Source organism: Pyxicephalus adspersus, chromosome 3 (genome assembly GCF_032062135.1).
Source record: "Pyxicephalus adspersus chromosome 3, UCB_Pads_2.0, whole genome shotgun sequence".
NCBI classification, from domain to species: domain Eukaryota; kingdom Metazoa; phylum Chordata; class Amphibia; order Anura; family Pyxicephalidae; genus Pyxicephalus; species Pyxicephalus adspersus.
In genome coordinates this window covers 61,135,952-61,148,571 of record NC_092860.1, presented here as the reverse complement: position 1 = coordinate 61,148,571, position 12,620 = coordinate 61,135,952, and positions in this window count along the sequence as shown.

Below are 12,620 nucleotides of genomic sequence, written 5' to 3'. Positions count from 1 at the left end.
GACATGGCAGACATCCTCCTGGTAAGTTTATATTTTCATTAGTTTGGTTTTTAAAAGGACAGTACTTTTAAAAAATGTTTGGACCAAACTCTTCAGGTAATCTATTATTTGTTTTTCCTCACCCGCCAGGAAGTATACAGGAAAGCCTGTAGTGGCTGCACAGGAGGGTGTTTGCCCTGGAGCAGCACTTTCGGCTGGACCCTCCTCGGGATCTGCCCAGGCGGTACAGTTTAAAAAAAAAAAAATTGTATATATGTTGTAAAATATGTTTGGTTAGATTATTATATTTTTATATTTGTTGGAGTTTTCACATTGTAAGTTATTGGGGGGAGATTAAAAAAATAAAACTTTTGTTTAAAAAAATAAAAGCCAGATTTAGTAAATTTAATTTGATTTTTATTTCAGTGCACATTTCACACATTTTTCCAGCCTGGCTAATCCAATTCCATCCCTAAAAAACACAAAAAAGAAACCTTAGTTTTTACACAATGGTTATTTAAACCATAAAATATTGAACATGCTCTTATTCTGCACAAACTTGTTTTCCAGCTTGGCTGAGTTTCCTCCATTCCTCCATTGGTCACTTGGTCCAAACATCCTGTGACCTTAAAAGTAACTGAGTTGGGTATGTTAGATATGCCCTTTTCAAAATATATGTAATTGTAACATCATTCAAGAATACATTTGGCATAGAATACACAGCTGAACACCTTAGTATGTCATTTTAACCAACAGAAAAGTAGTTGACCTATTAGCAAGCACATTTATCTGTTACAGACAAGTGTCAGAGAAGTGCGGTGTGCCATATTTGGTCCCTAGACATAACTAGATTTGTGTTCATTTAGTGAACAAAGATGCAATCGTGTATTTTGAAAGAATCTTTAGCTTTTTTTAAGGTCATTACAGCAATACTTGGAGAGTATTGAGCTGAGACTTCATACTTGATTAGAATCACTTTGACAAATGTACTGGAACATTCTTCTGGGAGTAGATAGCAAAACTGCATTTGGAGCATACTTGGGCTGCATCAAAACAAACTTAGATAGGTAAAGTGTCAAAGGGTCTGATTTATTAAAGCTCTCTAAGCCTGGAGAGAATACACTTTCCCCAGGGAAGCTGGGTAATCCAGCTAACCTGGAATGGATTTTCTAATGGCCATCAGCTATTGTTAGCAAACGTTTTCAATCCTGGACCAGATCCATTCCAGGTTTGCTGGATCACCCAGCTTCACTAATGAAAGTGTATCATATAACTTTGTGGGTCACCATAACATTATGCAGACAGCATCCTGACATCGAAACATCAACTAATGTTAGACAAAAATATTAGACACATTTTTTCTGAATCCTATACATTAAACAGGGGTTGCTTACGGAAACTTCAGGTGTCTCCTCTTCTGATTGTGGTAAATGTCCACCTGAGGGACCCAAAAAAAAAAAAAAAAACACAAATGGAAACATTGGGAAAGGTTCATTCCCCCAAATCATCCCAAAATAAACACTAATGGACCGGTTCTTGCCTACCTCCACAGTGGATGCAGCCCGTGAAAACTCTTCAGAACCAGAAACCAGCAGACATGGATGTTCTACAAAGGCACATGATATATCAGATCAAACTGAATGAATGTGGTGACAAGTCTTCACATATCAAAAGTCCCCAATATTTCGCACACGCAACATTTCTTTGGACATATTAAGCTCACACATTCCCAAAGGGAGGCTGCACCAGAATCCTCTGAAAAAATTAACAAATGTTATCTATATATAGATATATTATAGAAAGATCGAAGGGTATTACTTAGCTTTTGGAAGGCTGAACACACACACAAACCAAATTACCTGGATTCTCCTCCAGGCTTCTCTGCAGTGGATCAACGTCCTCCTCCTGACCAATGGTCCGTTGTATACTGCCAACTGCATTTACACTCCTGGCAATTTCCTCCCAAAGTCCCTGCCTTACAGCATGGGAACATTGTTAATGCAAGTCAAAAGAGGGTAAAAATACACCAAAGAGGTCTTTTTCAAAAAATGATCTCATATTTCACCCCCAAGCATAAATACGTAAAAACACAATGCTATTTTGTTCTCAATGCTAATGACTAAACTGTTGCAATCCCCCAAAAAATGCAAAAATAAATGACATTTGTAATTAAGTAATGTAAAAGGATTGAACTTACATGGTTGCCAAGCATCGGAGTCATCCCAGTAGCCCGCCCCTACCACTGTTTCTGGCCAGATGAATGGCAAAGCCAATCTTTCGTACTCCTTGAGACGCTGCACAAGATGTTCAGGATAGGTCCCACTCCTTCCAGCCTCTGTGCCCAGGAGCTTTTTGACGTGTCTGAAGATGTCACTCACACGTTTTTGACACTGGGTAAATGGTCCGTTGTGTACTGCCCACTGCATTGACACTCCTGGCAATTTCCTCCCAGAGTCCCTGCCTTACAGCATAAGAAGTCTGGGAGTGCAAGTCCCTACGGAGGCTAGGAAAATGTTGTACATAGGACTCCATGAGGGCGGCATTTTGCTCAGGAGTGAAGCTGGTTGCCTTGGAAGCAGAATCCCTGGTCCGGCTCAAACTGGCTGAGGTGCCAGGTTGAGGGACCAGGGGCCTAGATGTTACTTGGCCTGCTTCACAGAGCAACCTAGCTGGCCTGAGGGAGCTGCCTGTTGGTCTATGGACTGAAGACCCTGGGGTGGTAGTGGTAGTGGGGCCGCCAACAGCAGCAGTGGTAGTGGTGGTGATAGCAGTGGTGGTGGCCATTCTCCTTGGCTCCATGTAGCTAGAAGTCACAAAATAAAAGAGTTATGGGACAACACACCCAAAACATTTTTTGGAGGAATAAAGTCAATAGTAGCTGCACGCGCATTCAAATGTGCGCTGGTTAAAGGATTTTGTTTGCTGTTGTCATGGACCTGAATTTGGAACTAGAGTTGCTCTTTACTACTGCTGTTGTGAAAGACAGCCCTCTACCAGAAATTCATCTCTGGAGAAATGCCTGAGGGCTGGTTAAAGCTGGTTGCCTTGGAAGCAGAATCCCTGGTCCAGCCCAAACTGGCTGACGTGCCAGGTTGAGGGACCAGGGGCCTAGATGTTACTTGGCCTGCTTCACAGAACAACCTAGCTAGCCTAAATATATATTTTTATATTTGTTGGGGTTTTCACATGGGGGGAGATTAAAAAAATAAAAGTTTTCTTTAAAAAAATAAAAGCCAGATTTAGTGAATTTAATTTGATTTTTATTTTAGTGCACATTTCACACATTTTTACAGCCTGGCTAATCCAATTCCATCCCAAAAAAACACAAAAAAAGAAACCTTAGTTTTTACACAATGGTTATTTGAACTAAAAAATCTTGAACATGCTCTTATCCTACAGAAACCTGTTTTGCAGGTTGGCCAGGTTTGCTCCATTCCTCCATTGGTCACTTGGTCCAAACATCATGTGACCTTAAAAGTAACAGAGTTGGGTATGTTAGATATGTCCTCCAAAAAAATACAGATATTTCTTTCTTATACCACTTGGTATCAAAAGAGCCAGAGACAAATCTGTACTTTAAAAAAAAAAAAAATAGATATTTAATTCTGATACCACTTGCTATCTCTCAAAAAAGCCAGAAAACGTTCTGTATTTCTCCTAAAAAATACAGATATTTCATTCTGATACCTTTTGCTATCAGAAAAGCTGGAAAATGTCTGTATTTCTCTCAAAAAATACAGATATTTCATTCTAATACCACTTGCTATTTTCCAAAGTAACCGTTTGGTACAGGTGCATTTTTGCCCAAATAAGTAAAGATGAGTGGTAGACTCAGGGGAAGGCATGGTGTGGACGACCTGGCGCATCTGGCAGGGGGCATTCTTCCTGGGAGTCCGCCCCTGTAGGACAGCAGCAACAGCAAACTGTTGGAGGCAGCAGCACACGTTGTCAAGCACACGTTGGCAACAGTACGCTGGTAGATTTGATGAGAGGGCGTACTACAATCATACAGCCTCGCCATGTGGAGAGTATTGTGGACTGGGTCTCAGGCAGCAGGCTCTTCTTCTGCAGCAGCATCAACTAGAACAGCCGTGACAGGAGCAAAGACAGGAGTTATCGTGGCTAATGAGTCTGTACCTCCCGATGACTCTTTCTTCTTGCTTGACGAACAGCCTGAGGATCTTTCATTGCGAATTTCAGAGCAGGAGACAGACTTTGAGACCTTTGGAAAGTGTGGTCAGCACTTGCTTGGCGAAGGTTCTGCATCAGTGGCTGCATTTGCAGAGGTTGGCTTAGATGAAAATAAGGATGATGATGACTGTAATGTCACCTGGGAACCAACGATGCTAGCAGCAGTTTCAAAACAGACGTAAAGGAAAGGAAGCAGCAACAGACTGGGTATGGAGGGGGCCTCATGTGAGTCCGAAAGAGCACACAGACGAGTGGGCACAAGCAGGGGGACAGTCAGAGACGATGTGACTGTGGGGGAGATGGAGCAGACGCAGTGCTCCCAGCAGATGCAGAGGCAGGCAAAGAAAAAGAGCAGCAGATTGGTTGCACGCACCTCTGCAGTGTGGTCCTCTATTGACTCCTTCTCCACCTTTAACTGTCTTTGCTACTATGTATCAGAAGGTTGGTTCCAGCCAGACTTCCAGCTGCGAAGAAGTATCAGCTTCTGGCCGCAGGTTTTGTGACGTCAGACAATATTTGTCGCCGCAAGATGGGTACTCCAGTGACCCCTTCAGCTCCCCTAGCTCCCAGTCCCTTCAACCCACTCTACCGGAGTTCTGCGCAAGGCATCAGGCTATTGGCCCAACCAACAAAAGAGTCATTGAGCTCAATTCCCGTCTAGCCAAACTATTGGTCTTGCAACCACTGCCCTACAGCATTGTGGACTCGGCTCCCTTCCGTGACCTGATGGCCTGTAGCGAGCGGCGGTGGAATGTACCAAGCAGGCATTACTTCTCCCGCACAGCTGTACCCAGTTTACATCCACATGTAATGGGTAACCTCTCCTGGGCATTGGCATTCTTGGTGTCTAGCCAAATCCACGTCACCATGGACAGCTGGACAACCAGGCACGGAGTGGGACGTTACCTGTCCTTCACCGCTCACTAGGTGGCCTTGCATAGCTCAGTGGGTGGTAGTCTGCAGGAGGCATTGCAGCACCTGGTACCCCCGCCAAGCGGTGTGGTGGGCAAGCATGGGACGCCCCAGGCCTCTCCCACCTCCTCCTCCTCCTTCATTCCTTCTACTGGCAAACCCTCTCTTTTCAACACTCCTCCTGAAAGGCTAGCAGCGGCGGACACTGTGGGTAAGCAGGCACGCCACTACGGCTCACTCAAGCACACGTGTTGCCAGGCCGTGCTGAAACTGGTGTCCATGGGAGAGAAAATTCACACAACCAGAGAACTTTTGTCCGCTTTGCAAAGAGAGATTGAGGCTTGGCTGACGCCCTCCCGGGTCACAACAGGCAACGTAGTGTGCTGCACTTGGGCCGCATAACACATGTGCCCTGCTTTGCGCACATACCGAACCTGGTGGTACAGAAGTTCCTCCGCACTTACCCAGCACTGCAGGACTTACTGAGACAGGCTCGCTCCATCTGCAGCCATGTACGCTGATCCCCTTCTGCCGCTGCAGCGCTTAGCAAGATCCAGTGCCAACAGAGGCTGCCACCGCAAAGACTCATTTGTGACACTGTACCTAGATGGAACTCCACCCTGCACATGCTCCAGCATCTGTGTGAGCAAAAGCTAGCTATCCACCATTATTTGGTCAGCGTGGTGCATGGAGGCAGCAGGGCCCTTGGTACAGTCACACAACTGAGCTATTTTAGCAGTAACCAGTAGCTGCAGATGGAGATGCTGTGCAAGGTACTGACCCCCTTTGAGCAGGCCACAAACGTTGTGAGTTGGGAGCAGTCAGGCTGGAACCATGTCATACCCATCATCTTTCTGCTTGATCATACCCTGTGTGGGCTGATGGAAAGTAGAGATGGGAGAGAAAGGGAAGAAAGGGGGGAGGAGGATGAGGGTGACATTACACTCCATAGCGCACAGCCAGCATCAGGAGAAGCAAGAAGGGACACTGGCCAGCATCAGGAGTTTCAAGAGGAGGAGGAAGATGATTATGATGATGATGATGAAGAAGAACATATTGGGGCTGCTGGACAGGACCCGTCCAACCCGTATTTGTGCTGTCACGCTTCAGGCATTGTGCAGGCGATGGAACAACATGATCTGCTGCAGCTTGAAGAGGAGGAGATGGGTGATGAGGAAGAAGATGTTTTGGCGCCTACTGAGGGACAGGAGGAGGATGAGCCCAGGGAACCCCTCTTTCATATGTGTGTCCATATATTGCGATGCCTATGGAAAGATGCCCGCATTTGCAGCCTCAAAAACCAGGATGATTACTGACTGGCCACCCTTCTGGATCATTGCTACAAAGACAAAATGTCACAGTTTCTACCCAACCTGGTGCAAGAGAAGGAAAAAGGTGACCTGCCTGAGCACAATACTATGCGACTGGCTGTGTAAGGAGTTCCGTGCACCACAATCCATACAGGGAGTTTAGGCGAGCTCCACCTCCACCGTATCCGCCTGTAGCAGCGGCAGCAACATCAGCAGTAGTGGCAGCAGGCCGCACACATCCAAAAGTGTAGGCCAAGGCAGGGGGGTTTTTCTGGATGCCTGGCAAAACCTGATGCGGCCATCTCAAACAAGTGAAATGCAAGGGCATAACCATCGAGAACCGATGAAGTGCATGGTGCAGGCTATTTTCTGGCTGGTGGTGGTGGTGTTGACAACAGCAGTTATGAGGAAGATGCCTGTCCTGACAGTAGTGACGCCATTAATTTTTGGGTCAACAGACTTAAAATCTTCCCGCAATTGGCACAGTATGCCATCAAGTTTCTTTCGTGCCCGGCATCCAGTGCTATGTCGGAAAGAACCTTCAATGCCGCTGGCGGAGTAGTAAAGGACAACAGACAATCAGGACTGTCACCGGAAAATGTCAATCCTTTCGCTTTTTTGAAAATAAACGAAAGGTGGGTTACTTACAACTATCATATCCCTACTGCAGATGTCACTGATTAACTGACACAAGGACTCACTGGCCAACCAAGATGCCTCTTGTGAACCCACACTGCTCCTGTGCTGAGTCTGTGGCTGCCTATCACCAAACACCCTGTCAGCTGAGCTTGCATCGGTTGAATTTTTCCTCCAGTTATCGCAACGTCCAGGGTTGGCATTCATCGCCAGTGTCATGTCTGCCATTGTGCCAGCTAGCAATATACTTTACATTTCTGCTGCTTCCGGGAGGCCAACAAACTGCAGATGAAAACCCCCAGTACTGCCACACTGATAGGTACCATTGCATTTGCCTAATTTTTCAGCTAAGTATTGTAAGATTAGGGGTGGCATTCGTGTCATCCACTTCTTGATGCAAACTAGCAATATCGTCTACCTTCCTAGCGCTTCTGGTACCACAGACCACAGCAACAGTGCTGGCACACAAAACATCTTGATCTGGACATTCTACATTTATTCACAAATTTCATATATTTGCATTACACACTTTGAGGTGGCATTAAAGATGCACTACACCCAGCTCTAGATGCCAGTTACCAATGCCATCCCCTCTCCATCCCAGGGCCCACCGCCTCCTCCTCTGTTGTTGCTGCTGAAGCCTGCCTTTTACTCCATTCACAAAAATTGTATTACACACTTCTGGGTGTCACTGACAATGCACAACACCGCTGGGTGTTGTGCATTGTCAGTGACACCCAGAAGTGTGTAATACAATTTTTGTAATTTTTTCTAGATGCCAGTTACCAATGCTGTTCATGCTCTGTCTCAGGCCCACCGCCTCCTCCTCCTGCTGTTGCTGCTGCCAGTAATACAATTCACAAAAATTGTATTACACACTTCTGGGTGTTATTTACCATGCACTACACCCAGCTCTAGATGCAAGTTACCAATGCGGTCCATGCTCCATCTCAGGGCCCACAGCCTCCTCCTCCTGCTGCTGCCACCTGTCAGTACTCCATTCACAAAAATTGCATTATAGACTTCTAGGTGGCATTGACGATGCACTACACCCAGCTCAAAATGCCAGTTACCAATGCGGTCCCCACTCCGTCCCAGGGCCCACCGCCTTCTTCTCCTGCTGTTGCTGTTGCCTGTCAGTTCTCCATTCACAAAAATTGTACATTTCTGGGTGACATTGATGATGCACTACACCCAGCTCTCTATGACTCCTGCCAATGCTGGCTCCCTGGCGATAGCTGACCAGAGGCCACACATTGCTACTGCTCTCGCTGACCCACGCTCCATCTCTGGTCCTCCATTCTTTTGCCTAATGTCAACGCACTACTTGTCCATAACTTTATGGGTCATCCAGGTCATGATGCCAGCTAGCAATTATTATTAGTATTATTATTTTTATGATTAAACAGGATTTATATAGCGTAAACAAATTATGCAGTTATGTAAATTCAATAGGGGTGCGTACATTAAATAGCAATACGTTTTCCTGCTGTTTTGATAGCAGAGACTGTTGCTAGTTGGTTGAGTTCACCTGTTCTCAATCTCCTAATGTTTATGCTGCCTTCTGGACTCTGTCAATCATGCAAAAATCCTATTTGCCTGGTGTCACTTTGCCTGCCTTTTCTTAAAAAACCACAAGGTCTTTTGGAACTTTTGTATTTTTTCCTTGTTGCCTCTGTTTTTCTACACTTACCTAGCAAATGTGGTGGTTCTAACATGTAAAGGGGCTTTGCTATTAATGTTTAAAGTCAGCCTATTGACTTTAATGTAATTTGCAAAACTGATTTGCCGAAATTTCGTGAACCCACCAGAAGTTCAAGGAAATTTTAGCGAGACTGTCAGAAGTCTTCTCGCTGATCTCTAGTAAAGAATATTGAAGTCATGGATAGTGTTGATGTTCGAATTCAGGTTGTCCCTATATTCGACCCGAATATGGCTATTCGAATTCGGGTAGACCCGAAAAACACGGGATTCGACAGCAAAAATTCGGGAGGAAAAAAAAAAAATTTTTTTTTCTTAAATTATTTATTTCATATGTGTTTTTAATTTCAAACTTGTTCTTTTTTTATTTTTTACAGGTTATCCGACAATGACATTATGAATCATAATGTCATTGTGGGATTCCTGGACCGTGGGAACTTTGCGGTCACAGCTAATTGAAAGCAGGTGTCAGTGATTGTGCATGTTTCTGCGATACACTTTCTCCTTTACATGTCCCTCCCTGCATCGTTCAAATGATTGTATCTAGTGTGTGGACGCTGTTGTTACAGCATGTACAGATTTGTGCACAATATGATTGTTCAAGTATAATCGTGCATAATCGTTGATCGGTCGTAATCATTCATTTTCTAACAATAATTATTGGAAGTGTGTACCTAGCTTTAGCCTAAAATTGATTTGACAGGTGCTCTTTAATCTTCATGTGAAGTACAGGGGTATGTAATAGTGTTATGTATCTTTTTATAATGTATCTTTTTATGTATCCTTTTTTCAATGTATCCTTTGGCTCATACCACTTTACACAGGATCTCAGAGCCATCAATGAGCTGGCCACGGCCTTAACACCGCCCCAGACCCAATTTTACAGTGTTAGTGATTTGGCCAATGCATTTTTCTCAATACCATTGTCACCTGAAACTAAGCCCCTAATGGCTTTTATTTTCAAGGGACAACAATATACCTGGTGCCCCTTGCCCCAGGGCTTTGTTGACCCCCCGGCAGTCTTCTCAATTGCTCTCCAGCAGGTTCTTGCCAACTGGCAGCCGCAGCATGGTTCCAATTTATTGTTATGTACAGTAGCCCCTCTCAGGAGGCATGTCAGAGGGAAACTCTGTCATTGTTGTGTTTTCTGGAAAAGGGTGTCGCAGAAAAGGTTCAGTTCTGTCTGCAACAAGTCATATTCCTGGGAATGCTTTTACCCCAGGATCCCGGCTGCTAGCCCCCAGCCATGTACATGCCATTAACAGTCTGTCTTGCCCACAAAGAAACAGCTGCTCAGCTTTCTTGGTATGATCAATTTTTGCAGTCACTGGATCCTTGACTGCTCGTATTGGGACTCACAGCTCTGTCCCAGTACCACCCCCAGTGCCCCTAATGACATTCAATGGTCTGATGAAATGACTAAAGCATATTTGATGTTAAAAGAATCCCTGACCTCTGCCCCTGCATTGGGAATGCCGAATTTTAATGTAGCATTTGGATTGTATGCGAGAGAGTATTGTAAAACCATGGCTGCTGTGCTTGCTCAGATGCTAAATTGAGGCCTGTGGCATATGTCTCTAAGACGCTGCCTGTTACTGTGCAAGGCATGCCAGCCTGTCTGCGTGTGCTGGCGGCATGTGCAATGGCTGTAGAAAGTGTCTCACTTCTAACTTTGGGTCACAAGACGATTCTTTACACATCCCATGCACTACACTTGCTTAAGAATTTAAGCACTCAACATATAACAGCATAAGGGTTGTCTGGTTAAGAAGCGGTCCTGTCACTGTGCTCAATGCCCTCTTAGGTCTTAAAGGGCTGGAGGATGAAGTGCCAGAATCACACTAATGCATCACTGAAATTCACCTCCCCAATCAAATAGTCATTGTCAAATGTCAAGCACACACTTCTTCCAATTCCTTCAATGCCAGGGGTAACAGACTAGCAGATTTTCATGCCAAGGCTGCTGCTCAGTCTACCACACTAACCACTAGCCCCCCTGATACACTTCTGCTCACCATCCCAGCTTCCACTGAAACCAACACACTTCTAACACAATTACAGTCCTTCGCCACCCCACAAGACATTAAATTCCTTTGGAATCTGGTCAAAAGGAAGGATAGTAGGGCTGCCCCAAATAGCAGTACCCCTCATTGTTTTTCAAATCCATGGTATAGGACACAAAAGCATTAAGACCACAACACAAGAAAAAAACAGGCGCTTTTGTGCCCAAAATTTAAAGGAACACACACAAGCCATGTTTAACATGTGCCAGAAATAATGTGCAAGGGAAGAAAACAGGACAACATAAACATTTGTTACCTCCACAGGGTCCATTTCAAGAGTTACAAATTGATTTTACACACATGCCAAAGGCTTCCAACGGATGTCAGATAATGTTAGTGATCACAGATAGATTCAGCAGATGGGTAGAAGCTTTTGTAGTCAGGAAAGAAAATGCAAGGACAGTAGCTAAAATACTATGCAAGGAGATCATCCCCATATTTGAATGCCCAGTAAGAATAAGGTCAGACAATGGCACTCCATTCACTTCTAAAGTCACACAGGAGATTTCAAAAATGATGAACATAGAATTGAAGTTCCACATCCCATATCACCCCTAGTGCTTGAGTAGTAGAAAGGACAAATAGGACACTGAGAGACAAACTTAGGAAAGCAACTGGAGGGACATTCCATAAGTGGGACCAATATCTACCAGCCGTACTAGCAGAAAAAAAGAATGATACCCAATCTGGTTAATAAGCTGTGACCTTTTGAAATTTTAATGGGAAGACCTTTTCCCACCCCCTGGGCTAAAGACCCTTTAATTGTATTACCCGGGGATCTCCAACAAATCCAAGACCAATATGTAGCTAATTTAATTGAAAAATTGAACAGCAACTACGGAGATATCTCTCTTTCTTTTCCTTTCCCTACAGATCAACCAACGCACCCATTCAAGCCCGGAGACGTAGTGTTGGTTAAAGCTCTGCACAAGCACAAATCCACCCTTTGGACCTCCAGTCACCGTGCAAGCCATCACTAGAACAGCCGTGCTGACCACCTGGATGCACGCCTCAAGAGTAAAAAAGGCACCACCGATCCAGCACCAGGATGATGCTTCTTGATCCACGAGTACCAGCCCGGATGCTTGTCTTCAATTTTGGAGCCCTGACGGTCATATTCTGTCTTGTATGGGTCACAAGAATTTGCCACTGTCACCCTCAAGACTTGCCTTTCGTTTGTCTCCAATCAAGCCATAACCTAAAGAATTACTCTACCCTGTCTATGCACCGGGGATTACTTGAGTGATTGGACTGATTTCCAGGGTAACACATGGCAACATCTTGACAAAGAAATATATAATAGTTCTAGTTTTTGCCTATCTGATATGCATAGTACTCAGGATATGTTAAATTCTTTTTTGATTGCTGTCTCCACTCCAGTCAGCATGCTGCTTAGAGTCGTTAGCAATATCTATAATGACACTGAGGTTATTGAAAGTGATATACATTTATTTCATAACCCGTATAACTTTTGTTATAACTGTCAAACCTTTGACTCCCTAAAATTGTTATTGTCACTATGGGAATCAAGAATCATTCAGCTTCCTTGAGTTATGTAAACTGAAGAACCTGAGGCTGTTTATTTGCATGTAAAGGAACAAAGGTAAGAAGTCAAGTACCGTATTTTTCGGCGTATAAGACGCACTTTTTCTTCCCCAAAACTGGGGGGGAAAAGTGGGTGCGTCTTATACACTGAATACATGGTAAAAAAAAAAAAAATCATACTCACCCGATACCGCGATCCCGCGATGCTGTGGGCTTCTTCTTCTCCTGGCTCTCCTCCTGGCTGCAGCGCGTGTCCCCTCCTCCTCTGAGCGAGGAGAAGCCG